The following is a 23,627-nucleotide window of genomic DNA, read 5'->3' on the forward strand; positions in this document are numbered from 1 at the left end:
AGCAGCTGAGTTCTTTGCTGGCATTTGTATTTTGTACAAGTAAACCTTGTTATCCTTGCAAAGCTATCTCCTGGCTTATTTTACATGAAGACATTGCGTATTCTGGACAAAATCCATTCACTTTTGCCATTTTGTACATGGAGTGAAATTACCATTTCTGTCTGTTTTCCTACCCAAAATGTTGTCTTTGGGCAGTTTTGCAGTTAGGTGCACAAAAGATCTGCCAATTAGGGGTCCTGAAATATTTTGTTCCGTTATATGTAAGAAACGTGGTGAAATCTGCTCTGGTAGTGAAGCGGATTATTAGGTGAATTTCATCTGTTTCACCTCGCTGGCAGAAATTGCACTCACTCCTAATCACCTTCACCAGGTAGGTCAGATGCGTCACATCTGGGCAAAGATCCAACCTGATGTGGAGTATGGTGACCCTAGTTGCAGACTGCAGGGAAGGTATTGCTAGACTGCACTGGGTATTACTCTATGGCTATGAGACCATACTGGTTCCACTGGAAGAGGAAGAGGAAACCTACAAGAAACAGAGGCTCACTTCTGTAACACATGAATTATCCAAATGGACATCTCATGCCACAAACTGCTCAGGTCTTTCCATTGAGCTTATTTGCTTCTCCAATCTCCTATTTTCACCCACATACTCTCACTGGTTTATACCTCCTGTCTCTCTCTATCGTGTTTCACTCTCATGACTTTGTAGCCTTTACATATACTCTTCAATTTCCTTTCTTTCCTCTCTTTCATCCTTCAAAGTCTCTCACCAGCCACTTCCTCTTCTTCTTCCACCTCCCTTCCCTAGTACACATACTGCGTCTCTCACTCTCTCTTTCCCTGTCTCTCTGTCTGTCTCTCTCTACCTCTCTCATCGTAATGTCTCATTTATAGCCATCTACATCACCAAGCTTTCTCTTGCATGCACCATTCTCACATAACCTGTCATCGGCTCCATCAACTGTCTCTCTATTGGCTTTCCTTCCATCTGTGCTGCTTTGCTGTCCAGTCTCCTGTAACCTCTATCAGTACTGTCCTTCTCTGCCCTTTCTTTCTGCCATCATTTTATCCCCTCCCAGTTCTGTGCACCTTCCTCTTCAATTTCACCCATTGGTTCTCACCTCCAGCTCTTTCCAGTTTCTCACCTTTATCTCTCCCAGTCAACATCTCCCCTCCTACTTCTATTCATCCTGGTTCATCCCTCACCTACATCTCAATCTGTGCTATCACTTTTACCTCTCCAAGTTTTGTTCTGATCCCATCTCACTCCTTCTAGGTCTATCAGCTATATTCCTTTCAGTTTCAATATCACAACTCACACTCTCACCCTTTCAGACTCACAGTTTTTGGTAAGTTGCTACCGGCACGCTTATTTCCAGACCACCAAACTGGTAATGAGGCACATTAATGTCTCTGTGCACCCGCTCTCGGAATGTCATCCCGGGACCTGTCTGCTAGAGGCAATGAAAGGGAGAGCTGATGTGGTGGTGGAATGTTGGGGAGGTGGACCGTTTGGACCAGAGAAGGGTGCAATGCAGATGGCCCTGTGGGGTATATTTCTTTGTGAAAAAAGCTTGCAGAAACTTATTTGGTTTCTGCTTCATCTAACACTATGCTCCCTGCATGTGGGAGGAGTATGAGGGGCAGCGCTATGGCCAAACCAGAGCAGACTTCTATTGTATGCCTTAGTCTGTGGTGATGATCTGCTGCTAGTAACAATGTAGCTGTTTGGTGAACATTCAAACAGGTGTGGTGTGTGTACCATGCCTTAAATCCACCGAGCATGTCAGCATAGTGTGCAACCCCAAACTTTCCCAGGTGAGTGTGAGGTGTGGGAATATCATTTGGGAAAATAGGCTCACATGGTACATTTTATAGCATAGCTTTTAAGGACTTAAAAAAGAAAATCCATATTATTATGGCATTAATCAAGGCCTGACACACCCCCACCTAAAGAAAATCAACCAGGAATTTCAGGGGGGAGAGGAGAGTTGTCTGCATGTATGTACATGTTTTTATGACCACAAATGTATTATTGAGCATCATTAAAATGGGTGATACTATTACCAGAGCTCTCAAATTTCCTGGATCATTGCATGAGAAGGCCCCATTTTCCTGATTTTTGCTTTTGGATTCTGGGGCGTGTACTTTTATTTCCCATTTGAAAACTACATGTTTCAGAATTCCAAGCAAAGATAGGACTGGATGGCCTTCTCACTCATGGCCACGGTAAACACGAGAGCTGTTATGTATTACCCAATGTAATGTTATGCAGTTTGCTAAATTCCAAAAGGAAAGACTGAGTTAGCACTGGCAGGATCCAATCAGTAGACCTGCAGGTGGAACACATATCACAGTAGTAAGCGCTTAACTCAGCGAGCTATCTGACCAGCTAAATATTAGTTAATAGCTAACATCGCAGGCCAATGGACCTGGGATGAAGTTCTATGAACATAGTCCTCTTTAAAGATACTTTACCAGGCATTCTTTAACTCCAGTGGATCTACTGGGAAAAGATAAGAACATTTGTAAGGCATGTTGGTAAGTGCCTTCTGAAATTAAGCAGGAATGAGTAACAATTAATCATTTGCAGATGCCCACAACCTCTAAAGTTCAGGCATAACACCACACGTTCAGAGCCTCAATGGACCAACGGGTATAAATCCAGTGTTCCTGTATGAGTCCCCACAAACACGCGAATTGCCGCCATCCTCAAAGACCTACTACAAAAACCCAATTAGGGGACTCATACAGGAACACTGGATGTATACCAGGAACACTTAAGCCCATCCATGTATTGAAACTAGAAGATCACATACACAAGATACCTAGGATATCGATTTAAGGTGGGAGCCACCCCGTGGACTCAGGAGCCAACCACTTATTGCGACTCAACAAGGCTTTACTTGACCTATGGGCATCTGCCCACTGTAACATGACAATATAGAAAAATGCTCTATGTAATTTGGCATTGCAACGATATATGTACACTAACAAAGGGCAATGGCCCACCGTGAATTGATGTTGCAAAAGTATATGCAGACTAACAAATGGTTATGAACGATTTATATTTTGATTTAACAATGATAAGATGTATTGACAACTTTTGGAATGTTAGGAACATTGTGACAACAGTAAGGATACCGGGGATGCTAACAATAGCCAGGAGACCAAAAACTAAATATCTGTAAAGGATACTTAGTTTTAACTGTTTAGCTTGCTACTGTCCCTTGACAAAGCCCAGGTACCGGATAAACATTGGCACGTGCCTCCATTAGGATGATGTTGTCTTAGGAAGACCAAACACTGACTTTTAATCCAATTGTATGAACCTAAGGACAAAGGGATGGTAACAATAAAACGATTGTATTTACTTTGGATCAATTTGGAATTACTGAACACAGGTGCAGAGACTTACCTAACTACTCCTCTGAACTTATATTCTCTCTGACTGACTAGTGAATATTAGTCGTAGTATGGTATCTGCAGCTAGGAACGCTTCTTTTTTACCTATATCAACTTAACACAAATTATATTTTGACAGAGGTGAACAGACAAATGGCATGATATGATGTGGAATTTATAACGCGCCTGTACACAAGTGTTTCTAGGCGTGACAAGACAAGAAGGGGGAAACAAGGGAGGACAAAATAACGAACTTACTAGGCCATGTGTCATTCAGATTGTGCAAGTGCGGTGAAGAAGGAAGGGGAGAAGTGTCGGGGGATCAGTAGGGGGAAGTGCAGTTAACACACAAGTGCAGCCAGCGGGTGGATCATAAGTGCAGAGAGAAGGGACTGTATGGTTTCAGAAAGAGACCCTTAAGTGCTGAGGAGCCCGTAGGCCGTGTGAGGGCAACTGGACATGCAGGAGCCTGGGCCCGAGTTCAGAGGGTGACCAGGTGGCCAGTGCGTGGAGCAGATGTGTCATCAGCAGGGGAGAGGAAGAGAGAAAGCGGAAGCAAAAAGGAAGGTCTTGAGTTGCTTCAGGAACCGGCGGTGGTTCTGCTCAAGTTTGAGAGAGGCATGATTCACTTACTTTTTCAACAGAATCCAAATGTGTCAGGTTCAATGCCCAGCAGCAACAATTTAAAACAGTTGGTTTGTTGAATCTAGATCATGTAATGGGCCTGATTCAGTGTCCACTGGTAACATAATTCCGCACACATGGTGGCTCACTGTGGTACAGAAGGGAAAACAACAACTTCAATAGCCCACAGTTTGCCTGTGGGGAAAACAGTGCTGCCAAAAAGATCAAAATTATAAGGCCAGCCACTGATGGGAAATAGCATGATTGGATCCTATAATGGTGACAATCTTCTGAACTCCCCAAGGACTAGATGCCTTCATGGGTCTCTAGCTGTTTAAGATTACTTTCCGAGCTGACCAGTTGAAAACACCAGGGCCTATGTGACAAGGAGGTAACTGGCATGTTGAAGAGATTGTCCAGCAATATCCAGCTGCCTTTAACAGTGGATTCCAGTGATGACCAGGCAGAAATCAGGCGCATCCTCTGTGTTCAATGAACTCTGTAATGCTCCATCAGCTACAAGTGTTTTCCTCAAGATCTAGACACATCCTTTACTGGATTCCTTATTTTTTTTATCAAGCATTTGCTGAAATCAACCTTATGCAACACTAAAAAAGAAATAAGAATTAGAATACACACACATAAATAAATATCAATTTACAATTTCTCCAAATAGTTTAACAGGTACATAGTTTCCTCATGTTTAATATAGAAATAAAAAGAAGTCAATGTCAGTCAGCTAGGTCGAGAGATTTGAGATAATCTGTCTCAACATCTCCTTACAAATGTAAAATGTGCCTGTCGTGGATCTGGCACCATGAATCTTGCTCCACCATTGGTCTGAATACACAAAGACAACTTGGACTCTTCAGTGCATATCCTTTATAGTAGTGCCTAATCAGCTTGGGGTAACTAGTGAGGACATGTCTCATTTTTTCAATACTCCCCTTGCACAGCCTGCATAACCTTTCCACCGGAGAAGTGCCTCTTCATCTGCCCAAATGCTCATCAGTGGGTAGGATATCAAATTGTAAATAGGTAATACAGTGCCTAAAATGCATATTGATGGGCTTAAGCAGGTATGAGCAAGGGTGATCAGGAGTAAAACTCTGTGCAGCATAGATCTTATACATCTTTTTCAAGTGTAAGCTGGATAAACTCTTGTCAACATCCCAAGCTGCTGTTTTCCTTTTCAGGCCAGGCAAGGCTTGAGGGTCATGCAATAGATAATCTCTAGGCATATCATTCACTGCCAGGTGCTCCTCAACAGTTCACTGAAGTCTAGCCATAAAATAGTTTTTTCCAGGCGAGGGTATTTTAGCAATCAGGGATAGAAGAGTGTTCGCGCCTGCTAGAATAATTGTGAGCCATAGTTTACTCCTGGCAATGAGGCATAGAGATCTGAGCGATAAGACCCCCAGTTCCACTCTAAGTGCTTGAAACAGCACACCATGCGGCACTCCTAAAAAAGATCTCAAAATGTTTCCTTCTGTCCTTTCCATCCAGTAATTATTCCCCTCATTCAAATAAACAGCCCCGTATAGAATACCAGGGTCGATCAATGTGTGGTACTCTGTGACCATCCCTTCCACGCTTCCCCCTCCTTTAGTGTTAATAATCCTTTTTATGAGAAGCCATTTACTTATGATCCTCAGACAGAAGAAGTCACAATAGTATCTTCTGCTGTGAGTAACCTTAATGGGGAAACCAAGGTAAAGGTAGTTACTAACTATCACAATTGGAGTTGCATTGAGTCTCCATATATGATTTCTTTATTTGATTTTTGGATTAAGCCCTATTCGGCATTGCATAATCATAGTTTTATCAATGTTGATCATCAAATAATTTTCAGTGACATATTCCTTAAGTGCAGTGATGGAGTGCTGTAAAGCAATGAGGGTCTGATCCAAGAGGATCGTATCATCTGCGTAGCAGAGCCATGATATTCTAAATGCCCCCATAACTGGTATAAAGATTCTCACCTGATCCAAGGCCAGTGCCAAGTCTGAGGTATATAGATTATACATGGTAGGAGTGCTAGGCCATAAAGACCCCTCATATGGAAACTAAGGCACAATCACCATATGCTAGTGACACAACAGACACGAGGTTCGCTTTTCCAAACAAGTCTGGTTTATTTCAAAGTATTCTCAGTTGGCCGACTGGGGTCTAACGTCTCGCAACGTGTGTAACCAGACCTCGTGAGATGCAAGAGAGTGAGCAACACTCAAGCAACAACATTTATACAAAACATGCAATCTTTAGAAGGCAATTCAAACCGCCCATAATGTATCTTTCAGGCTAGGGTTCGATGACTGACAATTATGACAATTATGACAGGTTATGACAAGTCCCTATTCAGTCTAAATATACTTATTCTAGCAATAGTAGCAGAGACAGTTCTTTGTTATGGAGAACATAGAGCTCTTAGTACAGCAAGGATATCATGTTTGTAGGAGAGAAACATTCTTTAGAACGTTATCTGTGCGTTTCTATTCATGTACCAAGGGTCAGACAGTTCTGGGGCAAGAAAATACCAGTCTCCGCGAAGGAGTACTGCTAAAGAGAATATAATTAATGCTTTAACTGCCCATTGCTACAGAGTTTGCAAGACAGGCCGGCACCTGGGCCGCTGATTAGATGCAGTTTCAGCTCGCCTTCAAGGCCATTGTTAGGGATCAAAACAATGTATTTCTGTATCGTCTGACATTCCTATCTGTGTTGGCATTTTGAGCATTTCAGGGTGTGGCCTGTGCATGAGCTCGAAGTATAGAATACATTTTGCAAAGCGGTTTTACAGAAAAGAAAAAAGCAAATGGCGGATAGTTCACAAAATGGACACCCTCTGGTTACATTGACAATTCTGTGCTGGCGATGTATGTCATATGATGTGATTGATTTCTGGACAATATAATATACATACTATACATACTATAGGGTCGTTTATGGACTAACAAACCCTCCTTTTGGCCATAAGCCAAGAGCATCATCCATACACCCCACCTTCATCTGACCATGTGTCTGATTCTGAACTACCCATACTGCTATAATCATCATCAGTAATATTAATTGCCATGAATTCTTTGATCGTTTCATTTTCGTGTTGTGCACCTCTATTTAACACGCAAGGAGGTTTCAATTCTATAGCGTGTACACATTCATTTGCAACCTGGGAGCAGAGGATTGGCATGCATTGTATGCAACAACAGCAGAACATAAGGATTCCAAGTATTGCGATTAAAATCGCAATTAGCTTCCATCCCCATGATCGCAAACCTATATTCATATTCCAGCTACCTGTGCGGACATGAATATCAGAACTTAGGACATGCAATTTCTTGATTGCTTCAAATATCGTGGGGAAGGAGTCACCTACAAATACGCAGCACGCTGACCCCACGCTTTTGCACATACCTCCACGATCATCCAAAATTATATCAAGGACCATTCTATTTTGAAGTGTCAGTAATCTGACTGCTTTCTCTTCTAGTGTCATATTATAGAGTATATCTGTAGTTTCATTTATTGTTTTTTCTAACACCCTGGACAGTTTTCTTATATTCCATGAATGTATTGCTTGTACCCAAAATGGTATAAATGATTTTGCTATATCGCCTGCAATCAGTCCTGCGGTATCATCTTGCTGAGGCCTTGATCTGGAAGTTTTGGAGAGAAATATACCAGGGAAAAGTATACCCAGATAACAGGTCCCTTCCCAAGTTCTAGGTAACCATGGATAGGCCTGATCCCCACATACAAAATAAACAGAACCTCCTATGTACAATGGTTCCCCTTCTTTTTCGAGCACTGCAGTATTCATGCATCTAGTATATGTTCCCACTGAATAGGAGCCCTTTTTCCGTAAGCAAAATGGGACAGAACGTGGACTGTAATTAATAGTATAGGAGGGAGGCACAACATCCGTGTTCCCTACTGGAGCCATTTTAAAAATGATTAGAGATTTGTGAGGCCCAAAGAGCCTATCCACTGATTTCATTTTTACCTTGTTTATTTTGCTTGCGCCTCTAGATATGGAACAATCCACCGGTTCCAATACCATTCTTCCAAACTCGTTTATGTTTGTTCCATCCAACTGACCAATATCACTTTCATTCCACTTTCCATAATATAACGCTCTCAGTGATGCATAACATGCGGTATTAAGTGGCAGAGTTTGCACATACAAACCCATTCCTTTTCCACCATGTTGGGGTAAATGGGAACGGACCCAACAGTTTGACCTATTCAACATAGCATGGCCCTCATTCTGAGTTTGGAGGTAAGTTCCGTCCATTACCGGCATGGCGCAAATAGCGTGTCCGAGCTGGCAATAGACCGCTAAAAGCACACCATTATGAGTTTGCGGGCACAAGCTTTGCGCCCTGCCGGTAATGAACGTTGCGGCATGCTGCAAACGGTCCCGAAAAACCCCCTACCGACATGAACCGCAATGTTTCGCACACTACCGCCATAGAGCAATGCGGCATTAGCGGTGACTGTAAATAGCGGTCACCTTTATTTACGGTCACCGGTAAATTGCAGTACTGGAAATAGCGTCATCGCACAGGAACGGGAAGTAGCAGGGCGGCCATCTTTAAAAACACAATCCGTCGCCATCCTCACCAGGCAGGACCCCTGGCACATTGTTGACCTACCGGAAAGGAAATACCACTATCGAGGAATGCCCAAAGCGCCAAAGAAGGGAGCTGCCTGCTACCGAAAGGAGCGGTTCAGCCCAGATGAGCTGCAAATGCTTGTGGATACCCTCCACAAGCATGCTGGGACTGTTTTCAGCAGCAACATGCAGAAGGAGGCGGTGGTGAAGAAAAAAGAAATATGGGCACTAGTGGCCCAGAAGGTGAGCGCTGTGGGCAACACCCCCCGCACCACAAAGGATTGCCGCAAAAGGTGGGACGACCTGCGGCTAAGAGTGCGGAGCATCCGCTCTGCGAATAGAAACCAGGCCTTGGAGACTGGAGGAGGCCCAAGTTCGCCTATGAAACTCATGCCGTGGGAGGAGACATGTGCGGCCATGAAAGGCTTCGAATCCATTGAAGGAGTCGGAGAAATGGATTGTGGTGCAACGTCATCCACTGATGACTGTCCAATGTCAATACTGCCAATGCCAATGGTATGAAAGTCACTGCTAAGGTGTGTCCAAGGAGTCACGGCATGGTCGGCCACACACCCACCCTGTAAATCATGCCGGAGCAAGTGCGACCCAAGCTAGTGCCAGGTGCAAGGCCGTAACCTATATGACACATGCCACACAAAGTGGCCCATTCCATGAGGCACACAGGGCAGTTGATGTAAACAGTGTGCATTTTAGAAAGCAGAGTACCCAGCCAACATGAGTGACACCGACATATGCATACATTTACCACCCAAGTACTGAATGATGTGCCGTTCCCTACCCAAATGCCGATAACCCACAAATATCTGAATGTGCTATTGTAGCCATGTATAAATGCTGGCTCTCAACTCATCACTCATGCCGTCCCTCTCTTCCACCCCCAGAGGCAGTGAGCATGACAGTGAGGAGCAGGAGAGCAACCGTCCCAGCACTTCCAGTGGGCCACGGCAGGGGCCGCCACTTCACAGCGAGGAAGACAACAGCTGGACGTACACCACCAGCTCCAGCAAGGCCCGTGGAGGGTGCACCACCCCCACCCCTCCCTGCACTGGCTGCAGACACATGCCCAATGCCACGGTCTGAGGAGTCGAGTGTGGCTGGGGAGGTGGCAGCCACGGCCCCCCTCGAAGTTGTGGACAGCCCCAATTCCATCTGGGGAGCAACTGAGGTCGACACAGTTGAAGTCTTGCACACCCCTAAAGCCTACTCTAACCCCCAGGTAGCTTTTAGTGACTCGCATGAGACCGACACACTTGAGCAATCTGACCAAGGACCAACACAGGGACATGCCAGTCCTGTGCCCAGTTCCCTTGAGGAAGCGCCAGCAGGACATGTCAGCCCGATCCCCAGCAGGGCCACTACCTCATCCGCCGATGCACAGCGGGCTGACCAGCTCACAGCCCTGATCACAGATTTTGTGCAGGACAATCGGCCGGCCAAGGAGGAGTGGCGTGATGAATTGAGGGTACTGGGTCAGGTAATAACGGACAGCACCAACCGGCTCTGTGAGGTGCTTGGCCACATAGCCGATGCTCTGGAGGCTGCTCATCCTGGCCAACAGCCTCAGCATGAGGACACCCCTTCAATGAGCAACTCCACCCAGACCAGCCCACTCCGTCGGTCGCTCCGTGGCCAGCGCCGCCGGGACAAGCCTCCCCCTGGCTCCGGGAAAGCAGAGTGACTTTACTGCCAGCCACATGTGGGCTACATGGACGCTATGGGACTAGTGTTGGGGAGTTCTGGGGTCAGGGGGAGGGAGGTGAGGGTGTGTGGGGTATTTGGGGAGTGAGTGGGAGGGGGTTGAGGGTGTGTGGGTGAGTTGGGTGGGAGTGTGAGGGGGGTGAGGGTGTGTGGGGGAGTTGGTGGGGAAGGGGGGTGAGGGTGGTGGAGGGTTTATTTTTCACTTAGACATTTTCACTTTTAATACAACGGTTGTGTTGCAAAGAGAAACCAGAGTGGACATTCATCATTGCGCAAGTGTCATTTAATATATAACAGTGCATAGTGTACATGTATCCCCACACCCAGTGCCCTATGTCCTCAAATAATGACACCCTCTGCTGACTTGTGTGTCAGAAATATTGTCCAATCAATGACTGGTGTACGGCACGTCCCTCCTGTGCATCAGCACCATGATGATGTCCTGCCACATCTTCCTCCTCCCCTTCATCATCATCTGGTGGTAGCAGTTCCATGTCAGGGGGCAGGGGCACGTTCCGACGGATGCACATATTGTGCAGCATTACACATGCCATGGTGATCTTGGACACCTTCTCATGGCTGTAGCGGAGTGCCCCACCCGACCGGCTGAGGCAGCGAAATCGTGCCTTCAACAGGCCAAAGGTCTGCTCAATCACCACACGTGTACGGGTATGGGAACGATTGTAGTCCTCCTCGTGCCTGTTCTGTGGGTTTCAGACAGGGGTCATGAGCCACAGCTTCAAGGGATAGCCACCATCACCTGCATGAGAGGGGAATGAAGGTAAGTGTTCGTACATTCATGGTGGTCAACTGTTCTAGTCTCACGTGGCAGCAGGTCATTTCTGCCCACACGCACATGTCCCTGGATGCATTTACCCCATTTATGGCCACGCTATGTATCCTGTGCAATGGACTGATGGAGTGGGTTGCATCTTCGAGATGGGTCACGGTGTGCACTGACATCTTGTTGCACGTGCATCGTACATACATGCAGCAGTGTTGGAGTAAAATCATTCATGTGTTGTGTCCTGTGCGATTTTGTAGTAGGGAGTGTTGGCTGTAGTCAGTACCATATTCGTCATTCTGCACTGATAAGTTCCATGGTGAATTGCAGCGCTCCTATGGGTGTGCGGAACCAGGGACACACTGTGGTATCCCTGGTTGGCTCAATTCAATGCACTCCCAGGGATGTCTGTCATGTGTGGTGATATGCTGGATACAGCAACATAGTGCATATGCAGTGCATAGTGCAGGATGGCCTTACAGTGTGTGAGGGCCACCGATGAGTGGTGCATGTGTTGTGGGATGTGAGCTGGTTAACTGTTAGTCATGTAGTGATAGGTGTCAGACTTACTTCATCACTATGGAATTTGATTGTCATGTGCCATTTCAGTTGCTTTGGGGCACAGGTGGAATATGCATCCCCCCTTCCCACCCAAGTGGAGTATGCACCCCCCCTTCCCACCCATGTGGAGTATGCATCCCCCCCTTCCCACCCAGGTGGAGTATGAATCCCCCTTCCCACCCAGGTGGAGTATGCAGGCACCCGCCTCACAACCCCGATGCACTGCCATGGGCCAGTCAGGCAACTCACCAAGTAGCCAGGCACGTCGTCCAGCATGTCGCTCCATGAAGCGTGGTAACGTGGAGTTCCTCAGGACCAATGAGTCATGAGTTGATCCTGGATATCGGGCACAGCAATGTGTGATGATTTTGCTGGTGTTGCATACCATCTGCACATTGATGGAGTGGTATTGCTTGCGGTTGCGATACAACACCTCCATGGCATGCGGGTCTACCAACTCCACATGGGTGCAGTCAAGGGCACCTTGTCAAATGCAAAAGGATGGGTATTCGACACCCTTTCCCGAACCACAGAAGCCAAATGTAAGGTGACCCTTCACCCATGGTTGGCACAGGCACCTGATAGTATAAACAGGACACCACGTGGCAGCCAGTGGGGGGAATAGGAGTTAGGGAGAGGTTGTGGATGGGGAGGGGAGATTAGGAACACCGGAAAGAGGTTGAGGGAACACCTAAGTTGGATAGGACAAGGGGAAACACCAGGGAAGACACCCTACCTGTCTCTACCTGTAACACTCTGTACTTATAGTATTCATATCACACTAAGCATAACACTCTGTACTTGTAGCATTCATATCAAACAATGCATATCTCTCCCTAAGGCTTGACAACCTTAATACATGTCAAAACCACCTGGTACTAGCAACATAACTACATACACCTTATTCTGTATATCTGCTTCTAGGATGCCAGACTGACAGTATTAGGCTCATATCAACATGTAACTGGTTGAACTCACATTGATCAAAATGATAGACAAGAACACATGGCCCTTCGGCACGTATAAGAAATTAACATACAACATGACATGCAATGTGGACTTGATAACACGTGAAATGCTGTGCAATAATCCACCATTATCTGTAATTGAAAAAAGAATTAGCGAGTTCCTAACGAACTCTGGGAACTCTTATATGAAGTCCGGGAGACCCGCAAGTCGTCCCGAACACCACAGTAATCTGCCCGTTACTGACAGCATGGGAAACTCCACCCGCCGCCGCCCAATATATTCACACAGTTGCCCAGTACTTATCTCATGTCTGGGAGGCTTGAGAGCCGTCCCGGACGCAACAATCACTGCGTTCGCTGTCCACTCGCGGTCACTGCATCTTCGTCCGAACTCCCTCATAAAGCGTTCTGAAGCCGCTCCATCGTCGAAGTCCTGACACGCCCATCTCCTACTTCGCCTGCTGTCGAACCAAAATAAGCCACACCTGCCATATGCCGCTTGCCCATTTATTGCTTTTGCTAATTGTTCACAGCTGTTCCAACAGGCGCTTTGCTAATTGTTCCCAGCTGTTCCAACGGGCGCACGGCTAGGACTACACCCTTCCCAAGTGCTGCTGGGAGTTGCAGTTTTTACTCCAGCTTTCCATTTCTGCGTGATTTACACACACTTTTCTTGCTCCAGCCCTTAATCCTAACAAACCTACACAATTTGGCATGCCTTCCAGTGCATGGAAGGCAACTTTTGTATTGAATATCTCCTGGGGAGTCAGTGGTAGGGATATGTAGTCCCTTGTGTGCTTGAGGAGGGCATCCAGCACTTGGTTCAGTATCCGGGAAAATAAGGGTTGTGATATGCCATGCATGTGCCCCACTGTGTGCTGGTAGGTGCCTGTGGCAAGAAAGTGCAGCACAGACACTACCTTCAGTAGAGGGGGGATGGCGGTGCATATTTCTATGAGGCTCACTATGTCATTGTGTATCAGGTCCACTACGGTGGTGATGGTGTCACGGTCAAGCCGGTACAGGGTGTGGATCTGCTCAGGTGTTAGGTTGAAGGGGGTGGCTCTGATGCGAGGGATTGGGGGCTGCCGGCGTGGTAACAGTAGCTGCACTGGTGGGGCATGCTGGGCCTGTCTCACACTCCTTCTCCTCCTGTGTTTCTTCTGTGGTGGGGGCTGTTGTTGTTGTTGTTGTTGTTGTTATTGTTGTTGTTGAGGTTGTTGAGACCTTGCAAGCAGGGCCTCCAGCTCCAGTAATGCTACTACTATTGGTATCATCTTGGTGTGGGAGGGGGTGTGGTGTGTGGGTGTGCTCCTTTTGTACTGGCCCTCACTCCATTGCCTCCACCTGTGTTGATTGTGTGCACCTGTGGCACTTCTTAACACTGCTCAGGGTTCTTTACACCTTCTCGGAGATGCCGGTATTTACACAATGCGGTAAGTTCTTTTTCAGCCTTCAGGAGGCCGTTATTTGCATGTCCGCATTACTTGGGATCAGCTCCGGTTTACGGCATGCCGCTAATGCCAGCATGGTGTGCCGCGCACACGCGTATAGACCACTATTTACAGCATTGTAAAGTACAATACTGTAAACAGCGGTCTGGTTGGTCAGAATAGCCCGTAGCGGTAAGCGATGCCGGTAATCCTTTACCAGCATCGTTTTTCCCTTACCTCCAACCTCGGAATGACCCCCTATGTGTTGTATTCATAATCAATAGCAGAGAATTATTATCATAACCTTCTCTATGTTTTACTTCTTGTGAGGGGAGAGTGTAAGAGAACATATGTACTGGGCTGCTCTTAGTAGGAGCATTGGTAGCAGGCAAAAGATAATTCAAAGGATGTATAGTTTCCAGATACCAAAATATCAGGACCAGTGTAATCAGAATGCAAAGAGGTATCATAATTATTAGCATATTCTTTGTGACCCAGGATTTTCTAGGAACAGGCTTAGTCTCTATTTCTATAATATAATCAGCGTTGGTGCAGGCGGGAGCAGGAGTAAGTGTACACATTGTCTGTAGTGCTTATCTCAGGAAAAGTTTTCAATGTCCGTCGCGGAAAAGTTCTCCACAACAACGCACATTAACAGCAAAGCGTCCAGGTCGCAGAAAAGCGTTCAGGCCAGTTCAGGCTAACCTGCTTAATAAATGACAGCAGGCTGGTGTGATTTCACACAGAGCTCTAGAAAAGCAGGAGCAAGCATCAATTGTGTCGGTACCTTATGCCCCCCCGCTTGTCCGCACGGGCTCGCACTGGTCCTTCACTTTTCAAAGGTAGCACCGGGAAACCGCGTTTCAGAGCTTTCAATTTGATGCAGATTGATACAGCTCATACGCTCCATTTCCCAAGGCCTCTGTTTCCCATTTCATCCTTGTTGGGAACAGAGGCAAACAAACATGTAGATCACTTTCGATTTTGAGAACGTAAATTATACCTTATGGCTCCAGGTACGGCGTGATCGATGAACAATCCACGCTCATTTCCAGATGCAGGATCAGTGCCAGGTTGCGATGCAATGAGTGATGATGCGGCAGCAGTCGGACAAGGCTGGAGCACCTTTGACCTCTTGGTTTTTGCTGCAATCTCTCCAGCCCCTGTCTCTGGTTTAGGAAGTACTTCTGGCAAAGCTCCGGCAATGGTATCTTTGTGATCAAGGGCAGCTGTATTTCTTTTGATGTCAGGATCAGGCAGCTCTTTCAAAGGAGACAGAATTATTTTCGTGTGCGTTGCGTGGATTCATGACTTGCGGCCATCCACTAGGACTGGACTGCAGTCTGTGTAGCGAGGAGCACCTGATAGGGCCCCTTCCAGTGCGGTGTTAGCAAAGATTTTCTCTCAAAGTTTTTAGTCAGTATCCAGTCGCCAGGCTGCAGGAAATGTCCTGGGCTGGTTTATCTGACAAGAAGAGCCTCCTGCACCTTCTGATGAATCAAACGCAAGTTTTGAGTTAACGGTTTACAGTGATTAATAAGCAAAGGGTATTTATATCCCTAAAATGTTTTGGCTGTGGAGCATTCCAAACATTTGCTGGTCTCCCCATGATGATTTCATAGGGGGAGAGTCCAGGCCTTGCCTGTACAGAGGTTCACATACACAACAGAGCTAGCGGAAATGCGTCGGGCCATTTCAAATCACTCCCCTCACAGATTTTGCTAATTTTATTCTTCAAAATACTGTTTTGGCACTCCACCAGACCGGCACTCATCGGGTGTCTGGCCAAATGGAATCTCTTGTCAATTTGGAGACTTGCACAAATTTGTAATATCACGGCTGCAATAAAATTCTGGCCGTTATCTGACCATATGACACGTGGTAGGCCAAAATGGGAAAAGTACTCTTTTAACATAACTTTAGCTGTGGACATAGCTGTACAATCTTTCAGGGGATTGACCTCTACCCATTTGCTAAATGCGCAGACCACCACAAGGACATACTTATAGTGTTGGCATCTTTCCATTTCTATGAAATCAAAATGGATGACTTCAAATGGAATAGAGGGAGGGCCAAAACTTCCTGTTGGTGTTGCTGTCCCTTTTCCAATGTTATGTTGTAAACAAGTCATGCAGTTTTGGACCAATCTGTCAACAGTTGTTCTGATATTCAGATTCTGCCATACCGTATCTAGATGCTGAATCATTTTTCTAGTGCATGTGTGTGTAGGACTGTGGGCCATAGTGACTATCGCCATTACATAGGCATTTGGCAACATCCATCTTTTGTTCTTCTTGTCCACCCAACAACCTCCAAAGTCTAATTCTGCTGAACCCTCAGACCGTCTTTTTATTTCATCTGCAGTAGCTTCTGCTTGCATTTCCTAAACTGTGGCAATACCATTTTCTATCATGCAGGGTACCTCTTTCATTGTTTCAACAAACATTTTTGTGTGTAAATCAGTGGCAGTTTGTTTCGCAATTATGTCTGCAAATGCATTTCCCTTTCCAATGTTACATGTTACTTTTTTATGCGCTTCGCATTTTATTATTTCTAATCATTTGGGAAGCGCAAGTGCAGACAGCAGTCTCACTATCAAAGTGGCATGTTGGATTTTAGTTCCGTGTGATATCAGGAAACCCCTTTCAGCCCATAATCTACCAAAATTTTGTACCACCCCAAATGCATACTGGCTGTAAGTATATATGTTTACATTCAGGTTTGCAGAAATTTCACCTGCTCTAGTTAACACTATTCTCTCAGCGGCTTGTGCTGAGTAGTATGGGATTCTTTTGCTTTCTACAATGCTTTTCAGTGTAGTGAGGGCATATGCAGCAGTTGATGTACCATCAGGCAATTTAAAAAAGGAACCGTCACCGAACAGTTCTCCACCTGGCTCTTTCTATGGGGTATCAGTTAAATCAACTCTTCTTTTGTCTCTTGCCTAGTAACCATTATACAATCATGGGGGAATTCTTTCTCACCCCCTTTCTCATTGGGAGGGGGCATTAACTCGGCTGGATTTAAAGCACAACACCTCGAAATTTGAATATGTGATGCAAAAAGGACAATTTCATACCTTGTTAATCTGGCTGATGTAAGGTGTTGCATCTGCGTTCTATTTAAATGAACGTCCACTGCATGGGGCACCATGATGGTTAAAGCGCGACCTAAAACCATTCCCTCGGTTTGTTTTACTGACGCAGTAGCATCAGCAACAGCTCGCAGGCAGCGCGGCAATGCACATGCAACAGGATCCAACGTGGAAGTAGCCGCAAAGTCTATTTCTCCCCCCTTGTTCCTGAGTCAAAACAGCCAAAGCACATCCATCATTCTCATGCATAAATAGCTTAAAACTCTTGTCATAATTTGGTGTGCCCAAAACTGGAGCCGAATATAATGCAGCTTTGAGCAGGTCAAATGCTTCTTGACATTCCATGTTCCATGGCAAAGGTAAGGTAACATCTTTCCTTGTCAATGCCACTATTGGTTTCACGATCATCGAAAAGTTTGCGATCCACTGCCTATAATATGAAGCCATGCCAATTAAAGTCCTGATTTCTTTCTGCGTGTTTGGAATAGGCATATCAGAGATGCTTTCTATCCTTTCTGGTGTCAATCTTCTTCCCAAAATGGACGCCCTCTGGTTACATTGACGATTCCGTGCTGGCGATGTATGTCATATGATGCAATTGGTTTCTGGCCAACATAATATACATACTATACATACTATAGGGTCGTTTCTGGACTAACAGGAGCAAGCCCACATGCCTGTTTCAGCCCATTATTTGTGGGAATACTATCCGTCTAAAGACCCCCACAGTTGACATTGTCTCTCACGGTCTTCTCAGAATAGAGCAACTGGATAAAGTATAATAGTTGATATGCAATTTTCCACTTCTTCAGTTTAGCCCAGAGACGTCCCCGGGTTAACTTTGTTAAACACCTTTGAGAAATCAACATTGCAAATATATAAAGGCTCACCCTCAGTTAGTGCAGTTAATACTTAGCAAGACACTAATATTATGTGAGGTCGAGTGGTGTTTTCGAAAGCCAGTTTGCAATCTATGCAGAATTTGGTTAGCTTCCATCCACTGATTCAGTTTTTTTAATCAATATAGATGCAAATATTTTTGAGCTACTAACCAGTAACAGACGAGAATTAGCTGGATCGGTCCTAGCACCCTTTTTAAATATAGCTATTTGAGTTGAGTTTCTCCAAATAGGAGGAATGCAGCCCGACTTCCAAATATCCACAAACATAGTATAGAGCATCCTGGCCAAAAACTCTGGGTTAGCATGTATGATCACATTAGCCAAACCATTGGGTCCCGGGACTCTAGAATTCTTGAGTGCTTTTATAATCATTAGTACATCCAGTTAATTGAAATTATGCTCACCAGCTATATAGTTACTCGCCGAAGTTGCATCAGGGAACTCCATGTCAGACTTAAAATAAAGATTCCTAATACATTCCACCCACTGTTTTATAGAAACCGATACCTCCTACACTTTGGCGTTGTCTACTAAAAATTCCTAATAAGGGACCACAACCTTTTATTAGCAGTCGATCTGAGGAGCAAGAATAGGTGTGACCAATTCACACTGGGCAGAGTTCCTTTGTGCATTTTGACACAATTTTTTATATTTAGTAGAGAGATTAGCGATCAGGGAATTTTTAACCTCTTCTTCCAAATCCCTTTTGTTCTTTAAAGCAACTTTAACTTTTCGATATTCTCTTTTTCCTTCCCTGGATGTCCCCATCGTAAATCCCCCTGTGAGGTGCCAGCCTCAGACCAACCCTCTGATAAAGATCAAGAGAACCAACTACTTTGTTCATAAGCCTTTCAAAGTTCCATTGATTATTACCAAGCCACCTTGGGTGGCAAAGAAACAGGAGACTTTACTAATATTCCCATCCATCCAAGTGAGGCGGTTACCAGATGTATTGACCCTGGGATTAGTCCCAAAATAATTAAAGGTGCAAAACATGGGCAGCATGATTGCCCACTTAAGGGAAGCATGGTCACTCAGTGGGTTAAAATCAACAATCAGTGCCCTGCAGTGAAGCCCAAGCTGTCAGTCCCTCAATACATAATCAATACAAGAGGAGGACATGTGGTTGGACCAAGTAGGTAGAAAACGCAGGCTCTTTACATCTATTGCATTTAAACAAATTAGGTCATTTGTTTGCATAAGGCTTGCCCATTTCTTGCAGCGGGGCAAGTGGTTACCCAGTGTCCCTTCTTCCTCAATCAGACCCTTACTGGTATTCCAAATGTCAGTGTATTCCTGATGTTTGGGAAATTGAAACCCCCTGCAATCAACAGCATACCTCTTGGTCACATTTCCCAACAGGCCATAATCATATAGTCAATAGCCTTAAATATTGTACCATCTAGGAGAGACAACAAATAGTGGCATGTACACATTTACGGTCAGAATAGGTTGTTTCAAGTTCCCCGGAAGGTGTACAATTGCAGACAATATATGTTGACTTTCTACATCATGAGGGAAAACTTTCAAATCATTATGGCACCCCACACGAATCGCCATACGACCCTTTGGTCTACCGCTTACCGACTCGGAGGATGCGCGGCAAATGAGGTGGAAGCCATCCAAATGAAGACGTAAGGGCAAGCAAGTTTCTTGTAATAAAAAAAGTCACTAGAATTAATCAATACAGAACCAATATGATGTTTTAAAAATGAACTATGTCCTCTAGTATTCCAGCATAGATAATTTACAATATTTGATTTAGTAGTGGTTCAATGACTGTCCATAGTCTCCATAAGCCAATGTACCCTTGGTTCAGTTACCTTGGTCTGCAGCTATCTCTTGTTGCTCGCAGCAGTTTCGGCATGTCATCATGTTGTCCTATAAATGGCTTGTGCTTCACGACCTTCTTTCTACAGACAGTTAGTTCAAATCCCAGGGCATGCAGCTCCTTGGTACAGGAGCACAAAAGTGCTTATACAACCGGGGATACAAATTCAATGAGAGCCCAGTTATGATGTTCACCGAAGAAGGGTAGCTCAATTCGAGTCATGTCCGTGGAGCTCAGGTCCAGCAGTGTAGGGATCAATGACCATAAGGTCATTAAATTTGTATGATTCAGAAAGGGGCTATCAAGTGCCGGGAATAATTCTGACATTAAACCCACCTCCACACAGGCAGACGTGGCTTTTGACTTGCTGTTGAAATTGTTTGGACACAGGCAGGGGCAATATTTTTTGCAGAGACAGTATGGGTGCTATCTTCCCCATAGAGCATATCTTGTCCATACCGTTGGCCTGGAACTATCCTCTTAAGTCAACCCTTTCCGGATTCCTGAACTTTATTTCCCATTTCCGAGACCACCACTTTAGATTGCGTGGGAGGAACCCTATGTTGGACCTTAAAATCCAAGGGGCCAGCAAGATAAACTTCCTGTCTGGTTCTGTCCCCCTGTGTCTGCAAGACACGAGTAACCTTTTTAGGGAGACCCATCTGGGAGGCCCTGTATCTACTACTCACATTGTTAATATGTGTACGGTGTTGTTCCTTCATGCCCCCATTATTGACTAGTTATTGTTTGTGCCCTCCCCGTCTTTCACGTGCAAAAGAATAAAATGGAATAAACAGACACACCCCGGACGGGGAATGAGCCAAGGAGGACAGGATGCGAGAGTTCAAGGTAAGGTTTACATAAATGGCATCCAAAGAACTCTGCTGCCTACGAGAGCGCTCTGACAAGAATTAAGGTTACAGTACATTTTATCGGACAAATGTGTGATTGATGACGCAACTAACATAGGTTATTCGTTGGTTCAGGATTGGACAGTCCATATAGTGCCTATGGTGTGGGCGGCATCTCTTCCTCCGGGTTGGCTGCTTGGTTGGTGGGAGGATGGACGTCAGGGGTCTGTGCTCCGAATCGGTGAAGGTCAGGTCGTTGTGAAGAAGGGTGGCCACTAGCTAAACTAACATAATATATTCTCAAAGATGCATGCACTAAATAATAATCATTCAAAGTCTTTGAACAAATCATCATGTCTCTATAAACTTTACACATGAGTCTATACTATCAATAACAACAGCTTTTAAAGGCATTAGGTTAAGCGTCTTGACCATCATAATAACACTGGAAGTGAGGGGCTGTGTTTCATAAGAATCTCTGGTATGTTGACATTTGTTAGTAGTAGGCAACAATATACTGCAGCAGGGGTCTAATGTTGGTTGGGGATGTGTTGGGTGGGCAACATGGCGTGGTCAGCGGTTTGGCACATAAAAGGAATACCTTGCAGGGGCACAAGGTTACAATGTCAGTAAGTTTCCACTGGTGGCGGTACGGGGGCAAGGACACGTTTGGGGAGATGGATGAGCTATGTGCTTATCTCATGCTGGTTCACATGCAGGACAGTGATCTCAGAGGAAGAGTGATGTGTTACATTTGTTCTTTGTTGCAATTACCTCTGGCTTCAGTGTGAGAATGGAGCTGCAGAGTTTTCCAGTCAGACTGGGAAAGGTGGTGGGGGCCATGTGCCCTGCGCGCCTGGCTGTTAAGAGAAAGGAAGAGAGGCATTTTTGTATTATCACAGTGAGGCCTAGTCACCAAGATGGAGTCGAAAGAGGGTACAAAAATGGATGCCCCGTGTCCTGCTCACTGGTCCCATCTAGGCGAATGTTAACAAAAGCTGACATCGCATAAGGGCAAGGGGCGAACCCACCACTGGAGGCAAATGGTCCAAGTTTGCACTGAGAAGTAAAGGATGCGAGGGGCCTACTGGCCCCTCGCTCCCACACATTCTTCCTCGAAATGCGTGGGTTCCTTCTTATGCGATGCTTGCTATCTCGTTAAAACAGGGGGCGCATGTGCAATCTCAGTTGATCTTCCACTCTTCTTCCTAACCCATCAAAATGTCCCTTCCTGTGGTGAGCTCTTCACAGGAGGCTCCAGAAGGAGGCATTCCTGAATTTTGTCAATCCTGACATGGGGCTTCAGGGAGTCAATAGGGGTATCCAACCCAATTTCTGTCACATGGCGGTGTGATCGATTATGCCCAACAATAGTGGTATGCTGGTGCACCACCAATAAATGATCTGCCAAACTAGCAAGCATACATTTCATGTCCCGTTGTTTCTCTGCCATCTTCTCCCATAGTATAAAGAGGGCATCAATCTTAGTCATACAATCATTCACTGACAGAATATCGTGAGTCTTACTATCCTCGCCTTTGGCATACCTTGTTGCCTTTGATAGTAATATGCTCTCATCTTTGCTAGAGGATTTTGAAAAGGCAGAGGTAGCCTTTCTAGGTTGCGGCTTGCTGAAAGGTTAGTTCCAATAATGTTCCCAAAATCTGTGTCATTCCTCATTTGGAGGGGGGGCCTCCTCCTAGCAATTCCCGTTGTATCCTGCGACAAATATTAAGGAGAGATTGATTGTTATCAATCTTTCCAAATTCTGTACTCTGGTTTTCTTCTAATAGTTTATCCCCCTCTATCTGAGGCTTGGTGGAAGCTGACATCAAAGATGTGGCTACCGCAGCCAGTAGGTGGCAGGCATATATTTTTGGTTGAGTAGACTCAAGGTGCATTTCCTCTGGTTATTTTGCTTCATTTCTGATTTCCAGTCAGAGTAATCCGTTTTCCACAGTATTACCCAACACCACCAGAAGAATAATGTATAGAATAATACTAACCACACAAGAAGCTAGGTTTGTGCTCCAAGTCAAAACAGGACTATTTGATCAGTAAAGTGGGCGCTGCCGCTTCACTGGCAGACTTAGGGTAACTAAGACTATCAGAACAGTTGCACTGCACACTGCAAGAAACCTCCCACACTTTGCTTCACTCCACAAGTGGAAGGATTAAAGTGGAGTCAGCTACTAACTGAAGGCAAAGTCACCACCAAATACACTCAGCTGAGTCGATACACCCACCCCACTACAGGAAAGGAATCCGTTCAGCGGGTTTAGCCAGCAAAATAGTGCACACCTTAATGGGGGACAGGCCTCCCTGTCATCCCTATAATACAGAGTGCGATAGTAAGGGGTTCCATGGGGTGCGGAATGCACTCCCCACTTTCCACTTTAAACACCTACAGAAGATCTTGGTTGAACATTACCTCAGGCGTTAGGACTCCACAGTTCCTTCTCCCAGCAGGACACAGTTATCCTGTACCACACCCAAAAGCAATGAGATTAAAAGCGGGACCGCGGCTCCTCACTCCCCGAGCTGCTGAGCTTTGGATTCTCCGTTCCTCCATGTCTGGTGTGGTCAAATCGCTGCGAAAAGCTGTTGGACCCCAACAGCACTGTTCACAAAAGCCTCTGTTCGTTTGTCAGAGCCAACAAACAAGCCATCTAACATCAGAGGAAAGGACGTGGCTACGAGCCGTGTCGAGGCGTGTCAAGCCGCACTGCTAGATCATTTAATCAACAACGCGAAACAGGAGCCGCTGTCGACACAGTTGCTGGATTTCAGGCTGGTCCAGGCAGGAGCAGGCAGGGCGTCTGGGCAGAGCTAGCATG

This window comes from Ambystoma mexicanum, chromosome 4q, assembly GCF_040938575.1.
Source record: "Ambystoma mexicanum isolate Mex_15411 chromosome 4q, UKY_AmexF1_1, whole genome shotgun sequence".
NCBI classification, from domain to species: Eukaryota; Metazoa; Chordata; class Amphibia; order Caudata; family Ambystomatidae; genus Ambystoma; species Ambystoma mexicanum.